Source organism: Equus przewalskii, chromosome 8 (assembly GCF_037783145.1).
Source record: "Equus przewalskii isolate Varuska chromosome 8, EquPr2, whole genome shotgun sequence".
Classification (NCBI taxonomy): domain Eukaryota; kingdom Metazoa; phylum Chordata; class Mammalia; order Perissodactyla; family Equidae; genus Equus; species Equus przewalskii.
In genome coordinates, this window is record NC_091838.1 from 65,186,588 (window position 1) to 65,213,531 (window position 26,944).

Consider the following 26,944-nt stretch of genomic DNA (forward strand, 5'->3'; position numbering starts at 1 on the left):
TTTTTTTTTTTGAGGAAGATTAGCCCTGAGCTAACATCTGCTGCCAATCCTCCTCTTTTTGCTGAGGAAGACTGGCCCTGAGCTAACATCTGTGCCCATCTGCCTCTACTTTATACGTGGGACGCCTGCCACAGAATGGCTTGCCAAGTGGTGCCATGTCCGCACCTGGGATCCGAACCAGCAAACCCCAGGCCACCCAAGCGGAACGTGTGAACCTAACCGCTGTGCCACGGGCCTGGCCCTGCAAAATATTTCTTATTTGGCCCTTTCCAGAAAAAATTGCTGAATCCTGATTTAAAGTACCAAAAAATGCATGCCTCCATGCTCATCACTTACAACATGCATGAGCTCAAAAAAACTTACTTTTAAGTCTCAATTTCTTCTTGTTCAGATGGGAGTAATAATAACCCACTTCACAGATTGCCATGAGGATTAAATGAGATAATTCATGTAAAGTACTTACCTGGAACATGGCACATTGTCAATAATGGTAGTTGTTTTTATTATTTATTGTTTTAATGGCTAGATTTTAATTCTCATTTAAGACTCAGCTTGCTTCTTGAGCTTTCCTTGAGCCCCTCAAGGTAGATTAGGTGTCTTTATTCTGTGTTCTCATAATACCCAGTGCTTGTCTCAGTCACTACTTATCACATTTTACTGTAATGATGTTTATATGTCTGGCCCCTCCTATGAGCCATGAGTTTCTTCACTTATTGGTCTTTGTGTTCTCAATGGCCATCACAGTGAACATAGTACTGTTGGAGTTTTAGGGGCAGCTAGGTTGGCCGATGTTACTTCCTAATACTGAACTCCAGGATTAGACAAACCTACCCACTCGATCACGGGTCAGTTGGGCCAAGACAGGCCCCCTCCCACAGAAGCAGAGCTGGCTCAATAGCTCTTGTGGAATGCGGTTGTCCATGCCTTCTCCCAGACTCCTTAGATAGACAAATCCCCTCTCTCATGGGGAAGAGTGAGTAAGAGGGTGGGGAAGGAGGCCCGGAGTGTATCTCTAGGGGGCTACCTCTCTGGAAACATAAAGTGGAAGTGTACAATTTTCCCTTGTAGCAAGTGGCTGCTGCTTATACGAAAGCCAAATGAATGACTCCCACGTGATGGTGCTTTTGACACTTGTCACACTTGCCATGTGAAAACCAATAACGCCATTTAGGCAGTCACCTAAGCTATACAGTTGTATAGAAAATATTGAGAAGGGCTTCTTGTCCTCTAATATTTTCACAACATTTGTCGGCTCAAATGCCAGAGCTTTACCTAACAAATGAATATATGCATATGTGTGTGAACATACACACACACATATAAGTAAAAAAACTTTGATCCACACCGTGTGTACATATATATATATATATATATATATATATATATATATATATATATACCTAATTTTCTTTCTTTTTTTTTTTTTTTTGAGGAAGATTAGCCCTGAGCTAACATCTGCCAATCCTCCTCTTTTTGCTGAAGCAGACTGGCCCTGAGCTAACATCGATGCCCATCTTCCCCACTTTATATGTGGGATGCCTACCACAGCATGGCTTGCCAAGCAGTGCCATGTCCACACCCGGGATCCAAACCAGCAAACCCCGGGCCACGGAAGCAGAACATGCGCACTTAACCGCTGCACCACCGGGCCGACCCCCCTAGTTTTCTTTTACTTTTTACATTAAAATTTTTTGCTTTCATGATATCTTTCAAAAAACAAATACAGGGAACCCTCTGGATTCTTGTGTTTAGTTCTCTTTAGTTTGATTCAACAAATTCGTATTGAAAACCCTACTGCTCTTTAAGTGCTGGGCTCTGACCAGGGCAAGTAGAATTAAGAGCAGAATGTGCCTTTTCTGAGTATGGCTCCTATCTACAGAGGGAGTTATTGTAGGGCAATAAGAGAAGCAAGGAAAGGAATAGAAGTGTTATATTAGAAGGAATGGCTAAATTCAGAAAAGATTTCACATACCAAGTGATATCTGAAAGGAGTTTTGAAGGAAGAATTAGGAGTGATAACATGGGGCAATGTGGGGAAGGACATTCCTTTAAAGAAACAGATTGTCAGCGACAAGAAAGAAGAAACAGCCAGGGCATTTCAATTCACTCACGCTGGGATGGCAGTAAACTCTAAGGGTGGTGGAGCTAGAGGAAGCAGGAGAGGTAGGCAGGGGTCTGTATGCCATTTCCATTCAACCCGTGTTTCTCCAGGTCTCATTCAGGACAGGGGTAAAACAGTTCAATTAAAATTAAAACTGAAATTCTCTACTCATGACACCCTCTTTCATTTCTGCAGGACCTCAGGTCTGTAAGCCAAACTCCTTCAAATTTTCTCAGAAGGTCTCACGAGAGATGGACCTGCTGTCATGTTCTGTCTCTCCGTCTTTCACGCTATGTCTTACGCACACTCAGGAGAATGTTACTTCCTTATTCACTGACCGTCTTGTGGCACTCGCAAGGCTGCAAAGCCATGAGGTACCCATTGATAAAGTGCTCCTCATTTTCCGCAGGCCACTCCAAGTCCCTTGAAGAAATGGGAAGACCGCCTAGTTCCCTGATCCAAGACCATACTTTCTCTTATGGTCTTATAGCCAAACTGCTTGTTCCTGAGGTTTAACAAAGATCCTATGAAACCGCTCCTTTACCTTTTACCTAGAGCCCCTTTTCTCGGGGCTCAGGCCAAGTGCATGGTGTTGGGTTGGATTTGAGACAGTTCCCTGTCCCTTCCGTTGCCTTTTTTCCCATAAGCACCTTCTCACACTCTTCCTCCTTAAACATGCTTGACCCCCAAAGAGAATCAATTCACATGGTTAGAATTACCAGTGTCCAGGTGACAGTTGAAACCAGGTGAGCACATTAAATCCTGCAAAGAATGTGTAGAGCTGACTGAGGCGAGGGTGGAGGATGAACCCTTGGGGAATACTGATGTTAAAGAGATGGGGGCTGTTAGGGAAAGAGGGTGGGCTGCGGAGGGAGCCTCCGTCCTCCTGGCTCCTAGTTCTACATTGAGGGACTTCAATTAGAGTTACAGGCCTGACCTCTCGCTGCTTTGTCAATTAGAGGGTAGAGGAGTGACTTAGCTGATTGGTGCATTTAGAAGGAAGAACTGAGCAAGGGAGGTTCAGTCATTCTTTCCTCTTCTGCTTTCACATCTGCCTCCTTACAGAGAGCATTCTGAAAATTGATAAAAAATGTCTGCCACAGGGTGTAGGCCTGTAAGTTTTCACCACTGCCTGTCACTGAGTGAGTGAATCTATATGATACCTACTCTGATATCAGTTTCCCTACATTAAACCCAGCATATATGGGGTTAAAACCAAAACACTCTTTCCCTGCTTACTCTCTGGCTTGCTGACTCCAGAATCCACTATCCTCCATGGAGACAGACACAGCCAAGGAGAAGCACCTGGATCATCTCCTCCCTGCAAAGAGATGCAGACTGGTGGGAAAGCTGCTGACCAGCAAGGTCAGGGCTCCCTCCTCTCTGCAAGTAGTCTCAAGGCCAAAGAGGCTGGTGGGAAAGCTCCGACCAGCAAGGCCATATGCTCCCCCTCCCCTACCTAAAATCCCAAATAAAAACCCTTCCTTTTAGCTTTTCGGGGAGTTTGGGATTTCAGCGTTAGCTGCCCTCTCTCCTTGTTCAGCGCTGTGCAATAAAAAAATTCCTACTTTCTTCCACTACACCCAGTGTCAGAGATTGGCTTGCTGTGCAACGGGTGAGTGAACTCACTTCAGGTTCGATATCAGATATACCCCTGAGTTTCAGTTTTAGAAAGTTCATTATTGCTGCACATATAAACTGCATTTCCAATGTAGCTTTTATCAATAAGTGAAGCTTGCATTTTTATCTCCATCTGCCTGACTTCCCTGCCTGTCTCCCAGTTGGTTCCAAAAGGGTATAGGAAAAGGGGGTATTATTTTTTGAGCTTTCACAAACATACTACAAGAGGAGGTGGAGTTCTCAGAAGATACTTAGAGTGAATGGCCAGAAGGATAGGAAGAAAAGCAGGAGAAGTTGTATGAGGTTTTCTAAATGGGATGAGAGCCTCAATAGCGGTCAACACCGCTCTACTCTTGGCCAAGAGTTCAAGTAAGATGAAGACTGAGAAAGTGCCCATTGGAATTAGCAAGTAGGAGAGTACTGGCAACCTTGGAAACAACCACTTCAAGGTTTGGTGCATTGGGTGGAAAACACCATAATGCAGTGGGTTAAAGAGGGAATAGAGGCAGCAGACTTTAATTCCTCTTATAAGAATCTTGGGGAAAAGAGGAGTGATTGGATAGTAGACAGAGGGAACTCAGATTTGCAAGATGATCTCTTGTTTATTTTAATGGAAAGGACATAAGCTTGCTTACACACAGAGGAAACAGAGTGAGGAGAGAGGTTGAAGATATGAGAGAAAGAGAGGGGATCATTGATGGAAGAAGCTTCACGAGGAAGCAAGAGGGATCCAATGCTAAATTGTATTATTATTCAAAATTGTTCACTCCTCTTCTCTGTAAGACAATTATATATCCCCATCCCACTAACTCTGGTCTTGGGCACCTGACATGCTTTGATCGGTAGAATGTGAGTGAACTTGACATACATCATCAGCTCTCTTGTTCTTCCCTTTACCTCAAAAAGCAATGTGTTCTATGGGGTCTGCTCTCTCAGTCTGCTTCCTGGAGTGAGAAGACTTGTGGAGTAAGAGCTGTAATCTCAGGTGAGCCGTAGTTGGTCAACTGATAACAAATAATGGAACTGAGAAGTACACCTTTGATATTGTAAGTCGCTGAGATTTTGGAGTTTGTTATTACAGCAAAGCTGACTAATATCCATCCCAAGTATAGTCAGAGGGACTTGTTTTTAAAAAGAAGGGAAAAAATCATTTCTTATACTGAAGAGGATCAAAGGAGGGAAGGGTGGTAATGGATACAGACCATTTTTTAGTGGATGAAGCAAAATTGAGTTCTATCAACCTGGGGACACGTTGAGGGCACCAGAGTCTCATCCACACTCTGTCTTATCTTTGCATTTATTTTTCTTTAAATGGAAGCTGATTTTGCAGGGCTTGTTGGCCTAGCAGTAATTTGCAGACTCTTTCCACACCAGAATTGGTAGGGGACTTCGCAATCTTGCCATCAAAGTTTCTCATCCAGAAGGAAATAAGTCCATGAAATTGTTACTTGATTAAAAGATGTTTGAAATGTTCCGGGTTTCATTCTGCTTGTCTGTTGCCTACACCATTGAAGGTTCAGACCATCACTACAAACTGTTTCTTTGCTATTGAGATAGTCGCCATATTGATGTACCAATTCATGTGGGCAGCCTGAGAAGGTGATGGAGATAGCTTAAATTTGGCAGACTTTAGGAAAAGTGGGGTCAAGGTAAACCTTATTGAACACTCTTCATTTATTCACTCATTCATTCATAGTTACTAGAGACAAATTAAAAATAAAGAAGCCATTATCTAAATCTGCAATTTTTGCAATGTTTGTCCCAGGTTAATTGGTTAAAATATTCATTTATGGTTTTTTCTGCTTGTATTTCCCACTCTTCCCTGTTGTACCACATCTCACTTCCTATACCAGGTAAGAGCCAGAGTCTTAGTTAAAGCAACCTGAAGTCACTAACTCTTTCTGTCCCTTATAAAATCCTTTGGGTATTTGAAAAGATCGTGTCCCAGAGGAAGAGGTGAAAGGGTGAAGGCTTTTGAGGGTGAGGAAATAAGAAAGATATCCTTGAATGGGGAAAAGGGAAGAAATTTGTGTGTATATATGCTACTCTGTGGCCGCCCCTGAAGAGGAGACAAGAACTTAGAAGTTAAGACTGTGATGAATGGCTCAGGAGGTGCGATCTATATTGTGAAGGTTCTCAGCTTTAGAAGGAGTTCCCAGACCCCATGAGTGGCCATTAGAGGCCTGGGTGCTGCTGTGGGCTTGAAATCTGAGTTGTCAGTGGTCCTCGTGTGGACTGGAGACTAGAGGACCTTCCCCGCATTATTTACATTTTACTTACCTATCCCATACTCCGGTGCAAACCTGGGACAGAGAAGGCACCCTGATAATGCCTGAGACTGAATTGTCTGCCAGCCTGGTAGGATGGGGTAGAGAATCAGAATTAAGTTGAATTAAAGAAACAGGGGGAGTGATATTTGTTGTAGTTCTAAGTTTATGCACTCTGCATCATGTAAATCTTCTTTCTCAGCATCCCACTCTCCTGACAAGTAATATGAAGAACAGGTAACGAGGAAGATTGACCCTGAGCTAACATCTGTGCCAATCTTTCTCTGTTTTGTATGTGGGACACTGCCACAGAATGGCTTGATGAGCGGTGTGTAGGTCTGTGCCCGAGATCTGGGCCTGTGAACCCCGGGCTGCCGGAGCAGAGTGCACGAACTTAACCACTGTGCCACCAGGCCAGCCCCTTGTTTCCCTCTTCTAGGCAATGTGACAATACCATCTGTGGTATCAAGTGGACTATGAGAGCTGATGCTCTTTTGTTAGGAATGATTCGTACCACCACAGGCCAGGAGCTCAAAGCAATATTCTCTCCTCAGTCTAATACCTTGTTTTTGTGGGTACAATTTAGAATTAGCTGGAAGGCTAAGAGGCCAAAACTGTGATAGGATTCCGCCTACACAAGGCCAGAGGAGGAAGATAGAACCAACATCTATAGTGGCATCAAAGATCAAAGCTGGCAAAGTCAAATATTGACTTCTGACCAAAGGGCAGAAGAGAACTCAAAACAAGACATGAAACTAAAGATCAGAAGCCAAGAGTAAATGGACTGAGACGGAAGAATTGGAAATAAGTTGCAGAGGAATCTGGAAAACTATTTTCTGGGGAAGCTCTCACTGTATGGTGAATGGGGGCTATTTTCCAATTTTTCCATTGATCACACTAACGTCTTATTTATTTATTTTATGGCACAAAAACAACAGCTGCTAACAAAGGTTTAAGAAAAATTCATAAACCAAAAATACTAGCGTAAGAAATTGTTTTCACTTGACTTTCCCCCTCTGAAAACTGAGAAGAGACCATTATTATATTTTAGTGATGAATCACCACCAAATAGTTCCAAGAACATTAATGATTAGAGAGAAATTTTGGCAAAAACTGTCCTTTACTGTGTTACACTGTCCTAGGCGGCCCTTCTGTCTCCTTTTGCTGTTTCCCGATGGGTGTGGTGTTAACTATGTGACAGGCACCATTTTAGGCACAAAAGATACAGAAATGAGAAGCCCGTAGGCTAGAGCACTGCCCAATAAAAATATGATGCAAGCCACAAATGTGAGCCACAGAAAGAAACAGGTGAAATTAATTTTAATAATAATATATTGTATATATACATATATTTAACTCAATGCGTCATATTTTAACTTGTTATTGATATAAAATTACTAATGATATAGTTCATATATTTTTATAGTAAATTTGTGAAATCTAGTGCATATCTTACACTTATAGTACATCTCAATTCTGATTAGCCACATTTCACATTTAAGTATTCACATGTGGTCAGTGACTACCATACCAGACAGGGCAAGTCTAGAGGAGCTCACTTTATACCTGCACATTACAAGGTCAAGAACTCTTTGAGAACATGGACTGAGTCTGTCTTGATTGCCATCATGTTCCCAGTGCCTTTTACAGTGCCTGGCATGTGAGAGGTGTCAATATTTGTTGAGTGAGTGAACAGAATTTTCAAATTTCTCTTCTCTCTAGTTTTGTAAATGTCATTGCATTTAATCACTTGTTGCATTTGGAATTGCCACGTCTCTTGTTTTATTTCATACCTCACTCGCTTGTGATCATTCCCAGGAACGAAATAGTTTCCACAAAGTGCTGGATCGTTCTCAGCATCTGTTACTCCGCTGTGGACCATGGGAGGAGGGGTTGTGATGATGGAATCTAATGCGGTACTGTCATTTTTGCTTTCCTTTGGATATTTCATTTGTTACATAAGACTCAGAATTAATACTATTTCTAGTGTGGGAATTTTTGTGGCTTATTTTAAGCACTATTAGTTCAAGTCTTTATTTTCTCTATATTATTTTCATTTGGGAATGTTTGCTGTGTTTCTGTGTAATCTCAAGGCCAATAATTTTCCAAAGGAATTTACTTCCAATTTTATAATATGAGTCATTGGAAAATTAGGAATTGAAATTGATAATCAAAACAGTTTGGATACTCCTTTCTATTTGAGTCCACTGAAAGAGTCCTTCAGGTTCTCCAAGGTGGACACGCCCTACAGTAACCCCTCACTGAGTCACACTCTTATGTAATTACCTCCCCTTGAGTGTAGGAAGAACTAGTGGTATTCTTATAACCAGTAGAATATGATAATGGTGGTGGAATATTACTCCTTTGATTAGGCCATATTATATAAGACTCTGTCTTAGCAGACTGGACAGAGAGACTCCCTTGCTGACCTTGGAAAAGCAAACTGCCATCCTGTGAACTGCCTAAGGAGAGAGCCACGTGATGGGGAAGTGTGAGCCTCCGGGATGTGAGGGTGACCTCTAGCTACCAGCCGGCAGAGTGGGGACCTTTACTCATATAACCACTAGGAAATTAGTTCTACCAACAACCTAAATGAGCTTGGAAGGGAATTCTTCCCCAGTTAAACCTCCAGGTGAGAATACAGCCAACAGACATCTTGACCATATCCTTGTGAGACTTTGAGCAGAGGACTCAGCTAAGCCATGGTCAGACTCTTGACCCATGCAAACTGTAAGACAACACATGTGTGTTGTTTTAAGCCACTAAGGTTGTAGTAGTTACATAAAACAACCTCCTTAACATAATCTGATCCTTGGGCACCTTTTTAAAATGGCTGAAATATTAAAGTATAAATATGTGCGTGCATATATCTTTGGAAGCTTCAATTCCCACTGTTCCTCTGAATATACTTAGTTCTCCAATCATACTGAACTGATACAATTTTCCAAATCTGCCATTATATTTCATACCTCTACTGGGATGCTCCTTGTTTCCCCTTTCTACCTAGAGTACTCCTACTCAGATTTCAATCTTAGTCCAAATACCTCCTTTAGAAGTCTTCTGTGAACTTCCCAAGTGGAATAGATCACTCGTTCCTTTCTGCCATCATTGTTTTATAACTGCAGATTTGTGTCTCTGCCTCCCCTCTGGATTTGGGACTATTGACAGCAGAGGCTGTGTTACATTCACCTCTTACATACCCAACACCTAGTACAATATGTAAACATCCAAATTTTAAATTACAGACACACCTGCAGCACTCTAAATGCATCTAATTAACTTCCTTGATGGTAGAGAGTTTCTTTGTCCAGCTATTTAAATTCCTTATTTAGACACAGTGCAGCCGATGTGGTACAAAAACTCATAAACCAACCTGGTCAATTTTTGAAATTGAGAAATAAAACTTTGTTTAGAAATCAGATTTTCAACTTTATATATCATCAGATTTTCAAAAATTTCAGTTGGATTCATTTTATATATGAACTAGATAGATTATCCTGGGATAAAATCTGGTTGCTGACAATAATTTAGGTGCTTTTCGTTGTTTCATTAGCTCTTCTGACCTTGGGATGCCCTTTTAATAAATGGGTACTAAGCACAATCAAGGGCACCTGGATCCACAAAAGAGTTAACCCAACATCCCCAAATACCTACTTTAAGACTAGTGAATTGCTCATGTACTACGCTGTCTTATTATGGAACAAAAGCTTAAAAACTAAATTTTTGAAAAAGAGACATTTGGATTAAATTTATTTCTAGAATATTCTCTTAGAACAACTCTTTTTTTTCCAACAAGTGTCACGAAAAGGTTTATTTTTAGATTTAAGGTTTATAAGAGCTGTAGTGTACTTGGCTCTCTATGCTAGATTTTTATAGCCCTCTCACTTTTCTCAGATGAGAGGGCTATTAATGTTGCCTTCCAAATAGTTTTGATTCTGTAGGGAAGATTTCTAAAAAATCATTTTAGCCATTGGGAAAAAATTAAGTCAGTCCAAATGTCATATCAAACATTTGATATACAATAAAATACAGTGCGGATAAAAATATAACTTTGAAAAAAAATGCCAAAGAACATTTGGGTAACATTATAGAGCGCATTATGTTCTCTCTTTGCACGTTGGAAAAGAACCTGAGAGAAATCTTCTTGTTACTGCCTGGTTACTCGTTACCGTTATTTTCATTTAAATGCTGAAAATATCTTTTAATAATTCTTCCCCCTCTACAGAAACAGGATAGAAATAGCATAAAACAATATTCATAAGACAGGTGTTGAGGATGGACTACTTCAATAAGATCCAGTCTGCTGAGAAATATTTCTCATATATGCAGAAACAATGATATGGAAACAATGAGAATAATGGGTTTTCTCTTGTGGCTCCCACACAACCAACTTTCTATTTTCAGAGGTGCACAGCATTGCCAGAATGTTCACTTTTGTTGCAGGGAATTTTCATTGCTACAGTAAAAGTATATATTTCTCGCCTATGAAGCCTTTGCTTATGAATTCATAAATAGAATGCCTAGATATGTTGTTTCTAGTCATTAATGCAAAGGTAAAAATTGTTCTTTCATGGCAGGTGGGCCAATTAGCATCTTTAAGAGGAGCTATCATTATGATAACAGAAAACTTGGGTTTTCTGATGAATAATGGTTTCATCTCACAAAGCACTTTGCAAACATTGACTAATTAATGTGACTCAGAAGACTCAAAAATATATTCTCTGCCCCTTAGACTTTTAGTTCAATATAAACACTCTGAGAAACAAAGAATGATCAATAGGAAAATTACATTTCTTCTTTGCCACTTGTAATGCCAGTTGCAATACAGTTGTTTTTTTTTTTTAATAACTGCTTGTGTCAGAATGAGGGCAACCTACATTTTACTATGGAAGATATATTTTAAGATAATAGTCACACTTTTATATCTGGAAACATGGTGGAATAGATAACCTAAACTCTCCTGACAAAAACACCTCAAAATGCCAGTTAAAATAAAGACAATATCCTTTTGAATGCATAGCTTAGGTTATCAATAATAAGGGAAGATGTGGAATGCCAAGAGAACTATTAAAAGTGAGTTAATATTGTGGAACTGTGGAAGTCTGGGAGTGAGTGTTAGGTGTGCACACTGGGACAAGAGAGAACGGGCCCACATGAGACACAGGATTGTAATTGAGACCATTGTGTTAAGGCTGATCCTCCAAGGGTACCATTTTAGTGAAAGGGTATATTTGACACAAACGACATATTGGCACAGTGAGATAACAAGGACCTTATCTGTCAGCCTGGCCTCTGAGTGGGAATAAAATTTCTTCTGATAAATTTAACCATTGGCATGTTCTCACTTGGATAAGAGATTGTGCTTTCTACTATCTGTGTGGTTTGAGAATTCCATGGTGAAAAATTCACAAAAAAATGGTACTGGAATTTTTCAAAAGGCCCAAATTTTCTCCTGAAGGATGCATTCTCAACTATGACACATAGGGTATTTACAGATAAATCCTAACTGAGGAAAAACTCACAGTGGAAAGTTACAAAACAATTGAGGAAAAAATTCACCATGGGAATCATTAGACATGATAAATAGCAGGAACTTCAAAGGATAGACTTGCTGTATAGAAAATACAGATTAAGTACATTTAAAATGATTAAAGAACTAGAAAAGGACTTTAGTAAAAGATAAAAGAACAAGACTCTACAAAAAAAGAAGAGGAAAATTTGGAAATGAATCAAATAGAAGTTATGGAAATGTAAACTGGAGTCATTTGTATTAGGAACTCAATGGATGAATGAAATTGCAGATTAGATACATTGGAAGAGAGAATGGGGAGAGTAGAAGGTAGAGCTGAGGAAATTATCAGCACAAAGGGGTAAATAGATAACATGAGAGAAAGATTATAGAGATGCAGGTTAGAGTGAAGAGGCTTAGCATATGTCTAATAGGAGTACAGGAGGAAAAGATAGGGAGAATAAGAAAGAGGGAATGTTTGAAGAGAAAATGGTGAGAATATTCCAGAATTGATGAAAGGCATGGATTCTCATATTTGTAAGTGCAAGAAGAACCTAACAGGAATGGAGAGGGGCTAGAAACATCACTGTCAAACTGCAGGATAGCATAGACAAACAGATCTTCAAAGCAGCTAGAGTGAAAATGACAAAGCACTTTCTAAACACTCCAGGGTGCAGAGGCAAGCTGCAGGTAGACTGCAGGTGGTGCCAGGCACACAGGTGTGCTGGGCAGGTGGGGCTACTTAATGGGTTAGAGGTCACTGTGTGCTGCACACTCTGTGTTGCTTCTGTTGGGACGGCTGTAGCATCAAGAGGGCTGTAAGAGACAAACCTCTCACAGCAGGGGCAAGCAGTGGAAGTGAGGATGCCACAGTGCATGGCAAGCCTGGAGCAAAGGCCTGTGTCATGGGAGACAAATCTCCAGGGAGGGGTGGGTGTGCTGAGGGAGTTAGGGTGCCGGTGTGGGAGGAACTCACAGTGTCCCTAATCAGAGGAACTTGAAAGGTGATCACCAGGCTGGGCTGCAGCTATGAGATTGCCAAACTATCATATGATCTGGGTGTGTGGCTGGAGCAAAGCACCATGGAATGTCCTCACACCCACACCTATGACTGACATCGCATCCAGAAACAGCAGCAGAACTCCTGCCTACTGCAATGCCCCTCCACGCCCTCTACCAAGAAAGCTGAACATCACACCCACTGTGAAGAAGAAATGCTTAAAAGAATTTATTTCATTGTCACTGAGCAAATATTGAAGGGTGAATTTGGATCTGAAAAGCAATAAATTGATAGCTTACATAATAAACTTTAGATAAAATAATGTTGAATACAGAAGGAAGCAGTGTGATACAAGAAGCTGGCAAGTTAAAAAAAAACAGATAATGAGGGCAAATCTAAATGGCTATGTCTGTATACAAAACAATAAAGATAATAATGATTCATTTTGGAGAGTGTAAAGCAAGATGGAAGTAAATTACTAGAAACTAACACACAAAAAGAAGAGACATGATAAGAGCAAAAGTTTTCAAAATCTCTTTAGTCTTGTGGAAGGAGGGAAGAGATTTACTTCCCTTGGAGTCATTTTTTACTCCTTTGTTTTTCTTCTACTCTAAGTCTGATCTGTTAGCAAATTTTTCCAGGTACATCTTCAAGCTGTATTCAGAATACATTCATCAGACTATCTCCACTGATACCATCCTGGCTCAGGTCACAATGTTTTTTTGCATATACATTTCAATTACCTTCTTTTTAAAAATTATTTCTTTTTATTTGTGAAGAAGATTGGCCCTGAGCTCACATCTGTTGCCAATCTTCCTCTTTTTCTTTTCCCCTCAAAGCCGCAGTACATAGCTGTATATCCTAGCTGTAAGTCATTCTAGTTCTTCTATGTGGGACGCTGCCTCAGCATGGCTTGATGAGCAATGTGTAGGTCTGCACCCAGGATTGGAACCAGCGAACCCTGGGCCACGGGAGCAGAACACATGAACTTAACCACTTCGCCACGGGGCCAGCTCCTCAATTACCATCTAATTGTTCTCCCCGGCTCTGCCTTTTGCTTACCAGAGCTGGTTCCCCACCCTTTCCAAAAAATGATATCCATGTGACCTGGTTATGATAATATTCACATTTATCACGCTGCATCCCCCTAATGACTTTCCACCTCATTTAGAATAAAGACCAAAGTCCTGAAAACAGCTAAAAGGCCCCACATGATCTCCCTCCCCACCCCAAACCAGGGCCTTTTCTTGCCGAACTATTATCCCCTACCTTCTCCCTCACTTATTCCAGTGTAGCTTCACTGGCTCCCTCATGCTCATTGATCATACCAAGCCTGCTCCCCTTTATGACCTATGCCTGGCTCATTTCTCTGACTTCAGATGTGCGCAAGGCTCACACCCTCACTTTCTTGAGTCTTTAACCAAGTGTGGTTTTCTCAGTGAGTCCTTTCTTGTCAGTTCTACCTAAAATCCAACGCTCTTCCCTTTCCCACCCTTACACTCCTTATCTTTTTTCTTCTTTATTTTTTCTAATGTACTTATCACCATCTGAAATGCTACATACCTCTTCATTCTTTTCTTCCTTCCCTCCCTCTTAAATTGTCAAGGTATTAACTATCTTACTTCTCCCCCAGAGGAAAGTAAGCTTCACGATGACAGCAACTTTTGTTTTTATTGTTGTTGTCACTGTATCTCAAGGTTCTAAAATAAAGCCTGAGATATAGCAGTCACTCAATAAACTTTGTTGAGTAAATAAATGAGTGCATGAAAAAATGAAGCCGAAATAAAAATGAGGAGAAATAAAGGAAAAATAAAGAAAACAACTAGCAATCTTGATCTAATGGACTTATATAGAATTATGCATTTAACAATCACAAAATGTACATTATTCTTCATGAAAATATACTAGACATTTGCTAAAACCAATTATGAATCTACCTCTAAAGGACGTCTTAGTGAAAACCACAGTTTCAGTTGTAATATATATAATATATATATAAAATATATATATAAGTGACTCCCTTTATATCCACAATGCAGATAGAAAACAATAACAAAAAGAAAACTGAAAAATTATCAGATGTGATTGGAAAGCAAAACAAACAAATCAAAAAATTAAACTTTGTTATTACCTACTGATTAAATAGCAGTCATTATGAAGTTCAGAAAATATGTAAAACTGGAATACATGAACTTTCACATATCAAAAATCTAAAATAGTACTACAGGGTAATTTGTAGCCTTAGGAAAAAAACCCCAGCAGTTTAAGCACAAAACAAGTAAAAGGAAATAAATCACAAATTTAAAAGCAGAAATAAATGGAGTCGAAAACAAAAAAATAGAGAGGATGAATAACCCCTAAATTGATTCAATGCAAAGAGCAGTAACATAGACAAACTTATGAACCAACTGGTAAAAAAAGAGAGAATACACATGATTGGGTTACATAAATACACAAAACAGGGATTTTTGTTTTGTTTTGTTTTTGAGGAAGATTAGCCCTGAGCTAACATCTGCTGCTAGTCCTCCTCTTTTTGCTGAGGAAGACTGGCCCTGAGCTAGCATCTGTACCCATCTTCCTCTACTTTATATGTGGGACGCCTACCACAGCATGGCTTGCCAAGCGGTGCCATGTCCAAACCCAGGATCCGAACCAGTGAACCCTGGGCTGACAAAGCAGAATGTGCGAACTTAACCGCTGTACCACCGGGCCAGCCCCATAACAGAGATTTTCTGAAAAGAAATTATAATGAATATTTTTATGCCAATACATTTTAAAAACTGGAGAAGATGGACAATTTCTAAAATAACAGTCAAATTATTTTTCCAAGTTAACAATTTCATTAAAAATTTAAAATATCTCTCTACATTAAGTTTTTAAAGTAAGCAAACATTTAGTTTCTCCTTCCAATCAACTTTGGCAAAATGGTAAAAGGGTATACACTTCAGTTTCTTCATAGAGGTTTGGAATTCTAAAGTGCATTAATCAAAATCCATTTAGTTGAAATTTCATATTGAACTTCTCCTGGTGAAAGGGGATTTATTGGCTCATAAAACTAGAATTTCAGAAGTTTTTTCTACTTTTAGGAGGGCTGGATCCTGGAGCTCAAATAACGCCGTCAGTCAATTGGCTTGTTCCCGCTCTGTCTTGACCCTGACTTCCTAGTTTGGGATTCATTCTCATGCAACTACTCTAATATGGTGGTTAACATGGTCACCAGAAGTTCTAGGCTTACATCATTCTCATAGCTAGTGATCACAGAGAACAAAGAACTTCTCTTTCCTGGGAGTTTCAGCAGAAGTCCTGAGGGTTAACACTGATTGACCTGCTGACGTCATGTGCTATCCCTCAATTGATCCTTTTGACCAAAGAAGGGAATTTTCCAGCCATGTGTCTTCCTCTGAATCAGGGGAATGGAATTCCTCCTTTCCACACCATATGGACCAAGATTTAGGAGAAGGCATGATTCTCCAAAAGAAAGAGATGCTGTGAGAGGCCAAAAAAAAAAGAGTACCAACTGTCTTCTACAGATGCCACACTAGTGAAAATGACACAGAGGTTACCAGATAATTATTTTGATGTGTTTTATCCTTAATCGGGGAAACGAGGGGCCGGCACTGTCTACAACATAAAGTGGCAGAAGACAATTACTCTTTTGTCTCCTTCTCTTGTCCAATGGCAGCAGCAAATTTACCTTTATACATATATCATCCTGATTTGTTGTTTTTCTTCGCCAGCATTTCAGAGTGTTGGGAGCCGGGTGCATTCTCAACACCAACTAATAGCTAATAACATGGTGCCTACTCAACATGAGTTGAACTAATAACTAGCTGTGCTCCTAGACGCCCCGCTTCTCTTTAGCATCCCATGGGAGACGAAGAAAATGCTGGACCTGGGGTCCAGGAGGAAGGAGGTGACTTTCCCTTGGCCCTGTATCCAGTCTTTGGAGAAAAAGGAGAAAACATAAGAATGAAAAAAATGGGAGAAATTAGAGAGAGACTGGGACAGAATTCTGCTGTTGTTTCCATGGGGCATGGGCTGCTTTAATTGAGGGCCATCTGGAACTAGGTAAAATTCAGGGGGGCAGTGAGCCCACAACATCATATATAGAGATTATGTCAGTTAAGTATTATATAAACTGTAAGTTACTGTGTGAATGTGAGAAATGCAAGCATATTTTATCTAGACTTCTTGTCTCTTTCAGTTTTTACAAATGTAACTGAGCAAATTGTATTCCACAGAAAATTCTGTGACATAGACTGTGAGAGAATGTTTCCACAATCACATAAATTTGGGAAATCCAACATACTCTGTACTCATCTTGTCTTACAATTCCCATTCACATATTAAAGTTTATAAATATAGAAAACTTCAAATTTTACTTAGCCCGGTGTTGAATATAAGACCACATATCTTCTCCCCATTCCTTTGTGTGTGTGTGTTTGTGTGGTAAAGCCTGTTAACATCGTATCTTTTACACATACTCTGGGAAAAACTAATTTTTCTTACTTCAAGGTAGAAATAAATGTGGAAATCGGTAATTGACTTACAGGAAGATTCTCGTAGTTTCCCATGCTACTGCTTCCCCTTTCTCTTTCTCTTTTTCCTCCCCATCTCCCATTTCCACAGCCTGCTGACCCCTGCTAATGATAGTAATCATAAAAGTGCTGATTGCCTTTAGACATTCTCATTCAGGCTTTACAATGAAGCAATTGATATGTATCTTCGCTTCGTGAATGAAGGATGGAGACTCAGAAGGTTGCCTGAGGTCAAGTGGTTAAGGACAATAGTAATGACTGCGTTATTGCTGAAAACAAAAAATAGTAGCTGCATTGTGAGGGTGTTTAAAAGAATGGTGGGCTTACTGGACACAAGGGGGTGAAAGCTCTATCTCCTCCATCCTCAAGACTCCAGTGAGTTGTTCTCAAATATGCAAGTACGCTCAGTTTTTTATTACCCCAAATTTTGTTGCCTTAAATCATTGTTCTCAAGGATACTTGGAGACAAAAGAATACTTATATGATCACAACACAGTTGTGGTGCAAATGTTGGGCACCATTAAACAGTATCCATGTTTATCTATATTAGCCAACAAAAATACCTATAATAGAAAAGATGCAATGTAAGGTCAGGTTTTGGAAGATGTGATGAGGCTAAAATTTGAAGTTTGGCACAGATGAGGTTTGGGATTATTGCTTTTGGATTGTTGGAATGGGCGTATGGCCACAAATTTGCCCATCAGTGGCTGAACTAAATGTCTGCCTGGCCGCATTGAAGGAATTTGACAGTTACTGACTACTAGGAGAAAGGAGAGAAAGGAGGGTTGGAGGGAGAGCAAAAGGAAAAGCAGGTGGTAAGAACAAGTGGTGGGTCTGCTCAGCTCCCGAGTCCATGTTCTTCCTACAACATGACATTGAATCCAATAGCCTTTATCACGCAAATCATTTGACCTCTTGTCATCTTTGTTTTTTTCATCTGTAGAATGGGGGTGATGACACCTTTTTCAGTTACTTTGCAGGATTGTTTTAAGCCTAAACAGAAAGAGACAGGATATGTAAGGGATTTGCTATGAGTGAAAAGGGATATACATCTTTACACATTTCACAACACAGCAATGAACACATTTATGTCCAACTTTGGACTATGTGGCGTGAGAAATATGACACACACGTGGCATGTGTACAGGCCAGGTGTGAACTTGTGCCTAAGTGTGCACTCTCTCTGCAGTTTGGCAGATCGACTACACAAAGCAAAGAAAAAAATCTTAAAAATAGTACAATTGAATTATTTTAATGAATTAAATAAAAGCTGCTTTCAGAGTTGAGAAGGAGTGACGTTAATACTGGTCTGGACTGCTGTTTGGAACCGAGTTTAACTATTGCTCTGTGGCTTTGGCCCAGAGCTTCGGTCTTTGCTATTTTTCTTTTCTTTTGGTGTGTTCCTAACTTGACTGACAAGTTTCAGCCTCTCAGAGGAAGCCAATTGCTAGATAATCACATTTGCTGAGTTGATTTCTCTCCCCTAACATACTTCTGCCTGAGACACACTGGAACTAACATTTCAAGGTTGCCATGGGTTAGGACTTGGATTCTGCCTTGGGAGCAGGAGTGTGGCTGCAAATTTGCCAGGCAGGGATGGAACGAATCGTCTCCCTGAGTTAAGTCAAGGCTGCCCACGAGGTTGATTTCAGTCTGCTTTTGCAGATGACCACTGGTGATCATAAAGGAAAGATGAGAGCAAACTCACAGAAAGTCTTGGTTCCTAATAATTCTTTCTGAATGTCTAATGTTCTAAAGAAGAATTATTCAATTAAAAATTCTTGTTAGTTTTTCAGAATTGTTTGTTTTGTTTTTGATTTTTTGCTTGTGGTTAAAAAAATATAAGTGTCTAGGCCTGCAAATGTCAGTTCCTGAAATTCTTTGTATGAGCTCCAGGTAAACTTGATTTATCTGAATTTATCATGCTGAAATTGCCTGGGCCCAGATATAAAAAAATTTTTTTGACAATGGTGACCACACATCAAATTTGTAGACTGATTGACCTGGAGATATGATTTCAATTATTGCTTTTGATGGTTCTGGAATTTGTATCAGGAAATAAGACTCTTGGTTCTACGAGACAATTTCTATTGCTGGGGGCGGGGGATGTATGTCATTGTGAAGTGCATGAAATTTTACAAACCAGTTCGGTTAGTTGACTCCGAGTGTTTTACAGACATTTATGTTTTTTCTTGCCAAGCTGAAGTTCAGTTTGCTTTGTAGAAATCACATATGCATGGCCTTCACTTCCAAACCTTCTGAGTGGCAGACATGTTTGAATCTCACACCCTCCACCTCCTGGCCTTGGGAACTTGGGCACACACTTCACCTCGCTGTGCCTCAGTTACTGCTGGTTGTAAGGAAATAATGCTGCCTACTTGACAGGATGTGGACACGATTAAATGTTTCTAGTACAATGCTCGGAACGTTATTGTTAATAACTAGCGTTCCCCAAGAGGACTGTATTTAAAATCTTTGCACTTGAAACGTGATTCAGTTTATAAAATATTGATATTTTGTGTGTGAAGATCTCAAGGCAAGTATTAAAACTTCCCCTTTTAGGGTCTAGCCCTGTGGTATAGTGGTTAAGTTTGGCGCACTCTGCTTGGGCTGCCTGGGTTCGCAGGTTCGGACCCTGGGCGTGGACCTATACCACTCATCAGCCACGCTCTGGAGGTGAATACGAAGACTGGCAGCAAATGTTAGCTCAGGGCTAATCTTCCTTAGCAAAAAAACCAAAAAGCGAAACACAAAACTTTTGCTTTTAAAGATGAGAAAACTGAGGCTGAAAGATATAAAATGTATTTTTCAAAGGTTACACTGTAAATCATGGCAGAGCAGCAAACCTGTCTTAGCTCAACATTATCCCTTACTACCTGTAACAAAGATTGTCTTCTTTTTTTTTTTTTTAAAGATTTTATTTTTTCCTTTTTCTCCCCAAAGCCCCCCAGTACATAGTTGTGTATTCTTCGTTGTGAGTTCTTCTAGTTGTGGCATGTGGGACGCTGCCTCAGCGTGGTTTGATGAGCAGTGCCATGTCCGCACCCAGGATTCGAACTAATGAAACACTGGGCTGCCTGCAGCAGAGCGCGCGAACTTAACCACTCGGCCACGGGGCCAGCCCCCAAAGATTGTCTTCTTGACCAAACTCTAGTCAAGCTCTCCTGAACTCTTTTTCAACTGGGCGTCAAGTTTTGAATTTACATGTTTGTTTTTGCTTTGTTCAATTTTAGCAAGAATCCTGCTGCACCAATTTAGGCAGAATTCGCCGTCCTTAATATCTGATCACTCTTGATATCTAAATGGGTTCCTCATCCTCCACCAGCCCCCAACTGATGTCTGATCACTGTGACCTGCCTTCAGCAAGAATCCTGTTGGGTTGGTTTAGCAAGAATCCATGCCAGCCCTTTTGTTTCCTCTTAGTAATTTTCTATCTACTGACTGCCCCCATCCTTTAGCAATAAATTCCCACTTGCCCATGCTGTGTCCAGAGTGCAGCCCAATCTCTCTCCCCAGCTCCAAGACCCTATTACAGTGGTCCCTGTACCTCAATATTCCCCCTTTGAATGAAGTCTACCTTCTGTCTTTAACAAGTGTCATGAATAATTTTTTCCTTGACATCTAATATAGGGCTTGGCTTTCAGTAGGTATTAATACCATTTTTGTTGAATAAATGATTGAATGAAGTACCTGAAACAAAGATTCTCTGAACTCCAAGTTCACTGCTATTTTTATTGTGCTAAAACTTCATATCTAAACCAGGGTTGTATTTTCTACTAATGACAGCAGAATTAGGGATATGCAGATAGAGTAGAGCTTAATGTTAAGTGTGAACTGAGTCACACTAGCATTTTCCAGAATGTTAGAGGGATCCCCTTTTCAAACGAAGCTCATTGAGTATGCAGACTTGAGGGCACTGCATTGAGATGGCAGAAGCACTCTAGCGATTTGAAAAGATTGATTTACCAACAACAAACAGCCAATCAGGTCACCTGAAAGGGACAAGCTGTTGATCTCTAAAGTCCACACAAACCACAGAATGTGCTGCTTTGGGAAACACGCCTGTATCTGAAAGAACACAACATTCTTTTCTTTGATTGCCCCAGGCTGTGCAATGTACAAGGACTTCCTTTCCTTGTGGAAAAGGTAGCATTGATTCAACAAGAAGGCCAGAAGAAATCTAAGTAGACTTCATATTTGAGTACTAAGAAAAACATGGCTGGGAGAAGATTCTTGCTTGGCACTTATTCATGGCAAAGAAAATTTAATGGTGAATTAGAGAACTCTTTAACAAAAGTATTTCTGATGGCACAGCCTGTGATAGTAAGAAGAATGCTGGGTGGAGAATGGAGAGATTGTTCCAAGTTCCTAGTTCCAAGTCCATGGTTAAATAAGGATTCTGCTTTCACCAAGTTACTCAGCCTCTCTGGGCTGCATTCTCCTCGATGAACTAGTTGGTTAAATAAATAATATCAAAAGTTCCTAGATGTTTTAAAATTCTGAATCTGTATTTTTTGAGAAATGTTTTTGATCCACTATGTTTAAAAAAAACCCCCTCCGTGTTTAAAAAAAAAAAACAAAACAGCTGGGTGACAATCAGCATTGAAAGAGAAATTAATTCATTAGCATTTAAAAAAAACTCAGTGGCAATATTTCCCGAACAATAACTCCTATTGATGGCGTGAGTGGGCCATTGTGCCTTCTGCCAGTTAAACAGACACGACTTTATTCTTAGCAGCTGTGATCCCTAATTGGAAAGGGGACTGGTCCAAAAATGATAAAAGGCAATCACATCACAGTGCTGAAAATCAGCATGGAACTTAGCAGCTTCCGCCACCCTGGTCGCTGTTCTCCCCTTGAGCTCTTGTCAAGGAATTTGCCCTTTGGAGATGGAAGCCTCAAAATGGTGCAACTTTTGCTTTGGGGGTATTTGCCTGAAAAGGCTCCTTTTGTTCTCTTTATTGCTAAAAAGCGTAAAGAAGGATCTTATTGATAGAATCAATTCTTCACCAATGCAGTATCCCCTACATTCAAGCTTTACTTGGAGTTAAACAGATTCTCATATTTTCTATTTTCAAATAATTTTGAAATAGGGCAAAGAAGAGAATACATTGATTCTTTTCTTTTCTTTTTGCTGAGGAAGATTAGCCCTGAGCTAACATCTGTGCCAATCTTTCTCCACTTATATGTGGGTTGCCGCCACAGTATGGCTGATGAGTGGTGCAAGTCCAGGCCCAGGACCTGAACCCATGAACCCAGGCCACTGAAGCAGAGCACACTGAATTAACCACTACACCATGGGGCCAGTGCAACATATTGATTCTTTAATCAAGTAATAGAGTTCTGAGAAGACATGATTCTCTACATTATTGAGAAAAGTCACCGTTGGTTCTTGCTGTTCCCTTTGTCAAGGAGGCTCTTTAAGTAGATGTCCAAGACTCTTGTCATCACCCACTTTGGGGATTTGCTCAAATATGTCTTCAGTGACCTTTTCCTGTGCAAACATGTGTACTACCTTCCGCCCCATTCCCTGTTCCCCACCCCAGATTTATTTTTCACTACAGCACATTTTTTTCAGCACCTCATCAAGGATAGGATCTTTCTGGATTTTGTCTGAATCTCAACTACCTAGAATAGTGCCTTATACACAGTGTGTATCTTGTACATATTTGTTGAATTACTGAATGTTGAATAGCATACAAGAAAGCACTATAATAAATATTTCATATATATGTAAATGACTCATTAAGAAAGAGAATACTTTGAATTCCTTCTGGTCCTTTGGTTTTTATTCTGGGAGGGCACAAAAGTAAATTGGTCTGCCATTTGATGGAGACGTTCTGAAAGTCATTGACGTCTACAGTGTTTCCTCACTGCTAGGGGTGACTTCATCCTCCCCAGGAAAGGAGGCTGTTGACACCAAAGGGAGCTGCTAAAATTTGCTGTGAGGTCCCTCTGGCTCTCCTTCAACCAACTCAGTCTTGTCTTAGTGGTTCCTGGATGCGTTCTTTCCTCCTGTCCTCCCCAGGATCCCTTATCTCACATTCACACAGTTAATTGTATTAAAGTACAAAGACATAGACCAAAGCATGTTAAATGTGGGAAGAGCCATCTAGTCTGGTGGCTCCTAAGCCTTTGGGCACCTTACAACCATTTGGAGAGCTTTGATAAACGTTGATACTCAGACTTTACCTCAGATTATTAAATCAGAATCTCTGAAGCCAGACCCACATCAGAATAACTAGTTAACTACTAATTTATTCTGCCTCCCTTTCCCAATTCAACAGACGAGAAACATGGACTCTGATGTATTGTATTAGTTTCCTACGGCTGCTGTAACAAATTACCACCAACTTTATGGCTTAAAACCATAGAAATATATTTTATTTATATTCTATATAAAAGTTATAAAATTATATATGTAGTTATATAGAAATATAAATTCTGTATGAATATGTATTTCATATAAAATATCTATTTATATTCTATAAAATATATTCTATATAAAAGAGAATTCTTTTCCTTGCCTTTCTCAGTTTCTGGTAGCTGTGAACATTCCTTCCATCATTGGCTCATGATCACCTCTTCCTCCACCTTCAAGGCCTGCAGTGTAGCATCTTCAAATCTCTCTCTGCTCCATCTTCACATTACCTTCTCCTTTCTGCGTATCTGAAATCTCCCTCTGCCTATTTCTTACAAAGATACTTGCAAACTTACACAGTGATGTATGTCAATTATTTCTCAATAAAACTGGGAAAAAAATCATAGGAAGTAAAAACAAAAACAAAAACAAACCCCCTTGTGATTGCATTGGGAACTCACTCAGATAACCCAGGAGAATCTCTTTCTCTCAAGATCTTTAGTTTAATTACATTTGCAGCGATTCTTTTTCCATATAAGGTAACATTCACAGGTTCATGAGATTAGGACCTTGTATCTTTGGGAAACATTATTCAGACAGGTGTTCAGTTACCAGCCCCAGATACACAGCTAATACTAGCAGAGCAAGATAGTCCCTGGGTTCTTGCTCCCCACTGGAAGGCTTTTCAACTACTTGCGTTACCAAAACAAAAGTGGGTTCCCCTCCTGGCGAGTGAAATCAGACTCTCCACCAGAAGTAGTTGTCGCACAAGGTAGGGTATATTTGCAGCAAATAGGAACCCATGAGGAATCATTTCCAAAGTTTTGGCATCCCCAAACAAAGGGAAGCAGGGACATTTATTTCGGATGGGGAATGAGTATTCAAAAGGGAGAGGCGAGTATTTGCTTGCACGCGTTCAGTTGGAAAACATGCTTCCACATACACTGCAGGTCACGGTAATATGGCCTAAGCTCCTCCCAGAGTGGAGATCTTACCATTAAAAATGAGGCAAAGGTCATAGGCCTTGCTCTTGTGGTGGGGCTTGGTCTGGATCAGGGTGGTTGGTGATTGCATCTCTTAAACAGTTAAATGCTTCTGAACCAACCCTTGAGTTCCTCAGGGCAATTAGTCAGTGACACTTTTACATTAAATGACCTTCCTAGAGTGAATTTGACGCTGTGATTTTCCCTTAATGAGGCAGAGGAGTCTCAACTATGGATTATGTGTTGACCAGATCTTTGAATAATAATCGTATTTTTAAGAAGTTGATATATATGTTTCACCCAGTCCACTCTCCTTCTGAGGCCTGAAGCCCTTGCTATTACCACACAGCTAAACATGCATTGTCTGTTAACTTGGGGCAAGTCAACAGAGAGGATCAGAGAAGAGAGCAGTCAAACTCTTGACTCTTTAGCTTTGAAAATTTCAGGAAGAACTGGAAGATTATTTGATCCAGTATAGCTTCCCCAGGCCATATTGAAACTTTCTCTACTTTAGATTAGATGGAGATTCTATTATGTGAAGGAGAGAGAGAAGACTGCGTGGATAAGATAGAGTTTAATGCCAGGCCTGAGCAAAGAACATCTAGAGCCAGTGCCAGAAAGCAGCATGGGGCCCACTCATTGTTCTCAGACCACCTACTTGGGACAGGTCCTCCCACCCACAGCTTCCTCATCACATGCTGGTCATCAGCAGGAGAGGTACCCAGCTGTGTCTGGGACTTACTTAATCCTGCTCTGAGCTACCCAATGTGGACAACACACTTTCCATGGTCAGGATGCTCAGGAACAGAGAGGTGTGTTCTAAACACCAAGATGGTTGGAGATGCTGGTAGGGCCAGAACAACTAGCTCAGATGCTCCCTGGGACAATACTGAAATGTACCTACTATTACACGAAGAACTCACATTTGCATAGTGCTTTATGATTTTTAAAATGCTTTATTTGCATTTTAATGAGTCTGATTATATTACTGAGATTGTATTAAGTCTGACATATTATAGCTAGGATGTGGCCCTAGTGGAACTTCAGCCAGGTCCTGCCCGACTTTCAATTGTTGGCTTTTTCCACCATCTCTATGGTTTGCCCCTGGGGAATTGCAGACATTCCATCAGCCAGATGCCCAGGGACACTCCCATAATACTGAAGAACCAAGGCTTGCCTTGAGTTCAGGGTCATGAACCATCTGATTTGCCTCCTGGAAGACTCATAACCCAGTGTCAATCTCTGTGAAAAGTTTATCTTGTTCTTCAGACCAAACACATAACAAAGGATCAAGTTAGAATTTTTACGGGCACAGAAAGCAGGCAAGACTAGGTGACTTTTAAAAATTTAGTTTGGATGAGAATTAGAACAATAATAATAAAGGCAGCTTTAGAAAAATAAATCATATATGGAGAAGAGGCACTATAATCTAATCTTGAAGTGAAATCACTGGCCTAGAACTCAGGATACTCGGAAACTAAGTGTTGGAAACAATCGTGTGAATTTAGGAATGTCACTTACCTTCTTCATGCGCCTCCTGCCTCATATCTATAAAATGGAAATGATACATGATCTACCTGGAAAATACATGAAGTTTTTAGAAAAGGAAAAAGGTACTATGTGAATGCACCATAGCAATATGTTTAAAAATAGATGAATCTGGTATGTGTGTGTTGTGGGTTGAATTGTGTCCCTCCCAAACCCATATTTTGAAGTCCTAATCCTCAGAACTTCAGAATATGACTTTATTTGGAAATGGAGTTGTTGCAGTTGTAATTAGTTATGATGAAGTTGTAATGGAGTAGAGTGGGCCCTGTAATCCAATATGACTGATGTCTTCACAAAAAGGGGAAATTTGGACACAAACACACACACATGGAGAACGCCACATGAAGACTGGAGTTATGCTGCAACAAGCCAAGGGTCTACCAGAAGCTAGAAGAGAGGCCTGCAGCAGAGTCTTCCCCAGTGCTTTCAGCAGGAGCATGGGCCTATCCACAGCTTGATTTTGGACTTCCAGCTTCTAGAGCTGGGAGACAACAAATTTCAAAGCCACGAGTAAAAGAATGAAGGTAGACCATCATCTTAGACCATGCACAAAAATCAGCTCAAAATGGATTAAAGACTTGAATGTAAGACCTGAAACCATGAAACTTCTGGAAGAAAATATAGGCATCACGCTCTTAGCAGCATATTTTCAAGTACCATGTCTGACCAGGGAAAGGAAACAGAAGAAAAAATAAACAAATGGAACTACATCAAACTAAAAAGTTTCTGTACAGCAAAGGAAACCATCAACAAAACGAAAAGACAACCTAACAATTGGGAGAAGATATTTGTAACCATATATCAGATAAGGGGTTAATATAAAAAATATGCGAAGAACTCATACATCTCAACAACAAAGAAACCAACAACTTAATTAAAAAACGGGCAAAAGATCTGAACAGAGATTTCTCCAAAGAAGATATACAGATGGCCAACAGGTACATGAAAATATGTTTAAAATCATTAACTATCAGGGAAATGCAACTCAAAACTACAATGAGATGTCACCTCACTCCA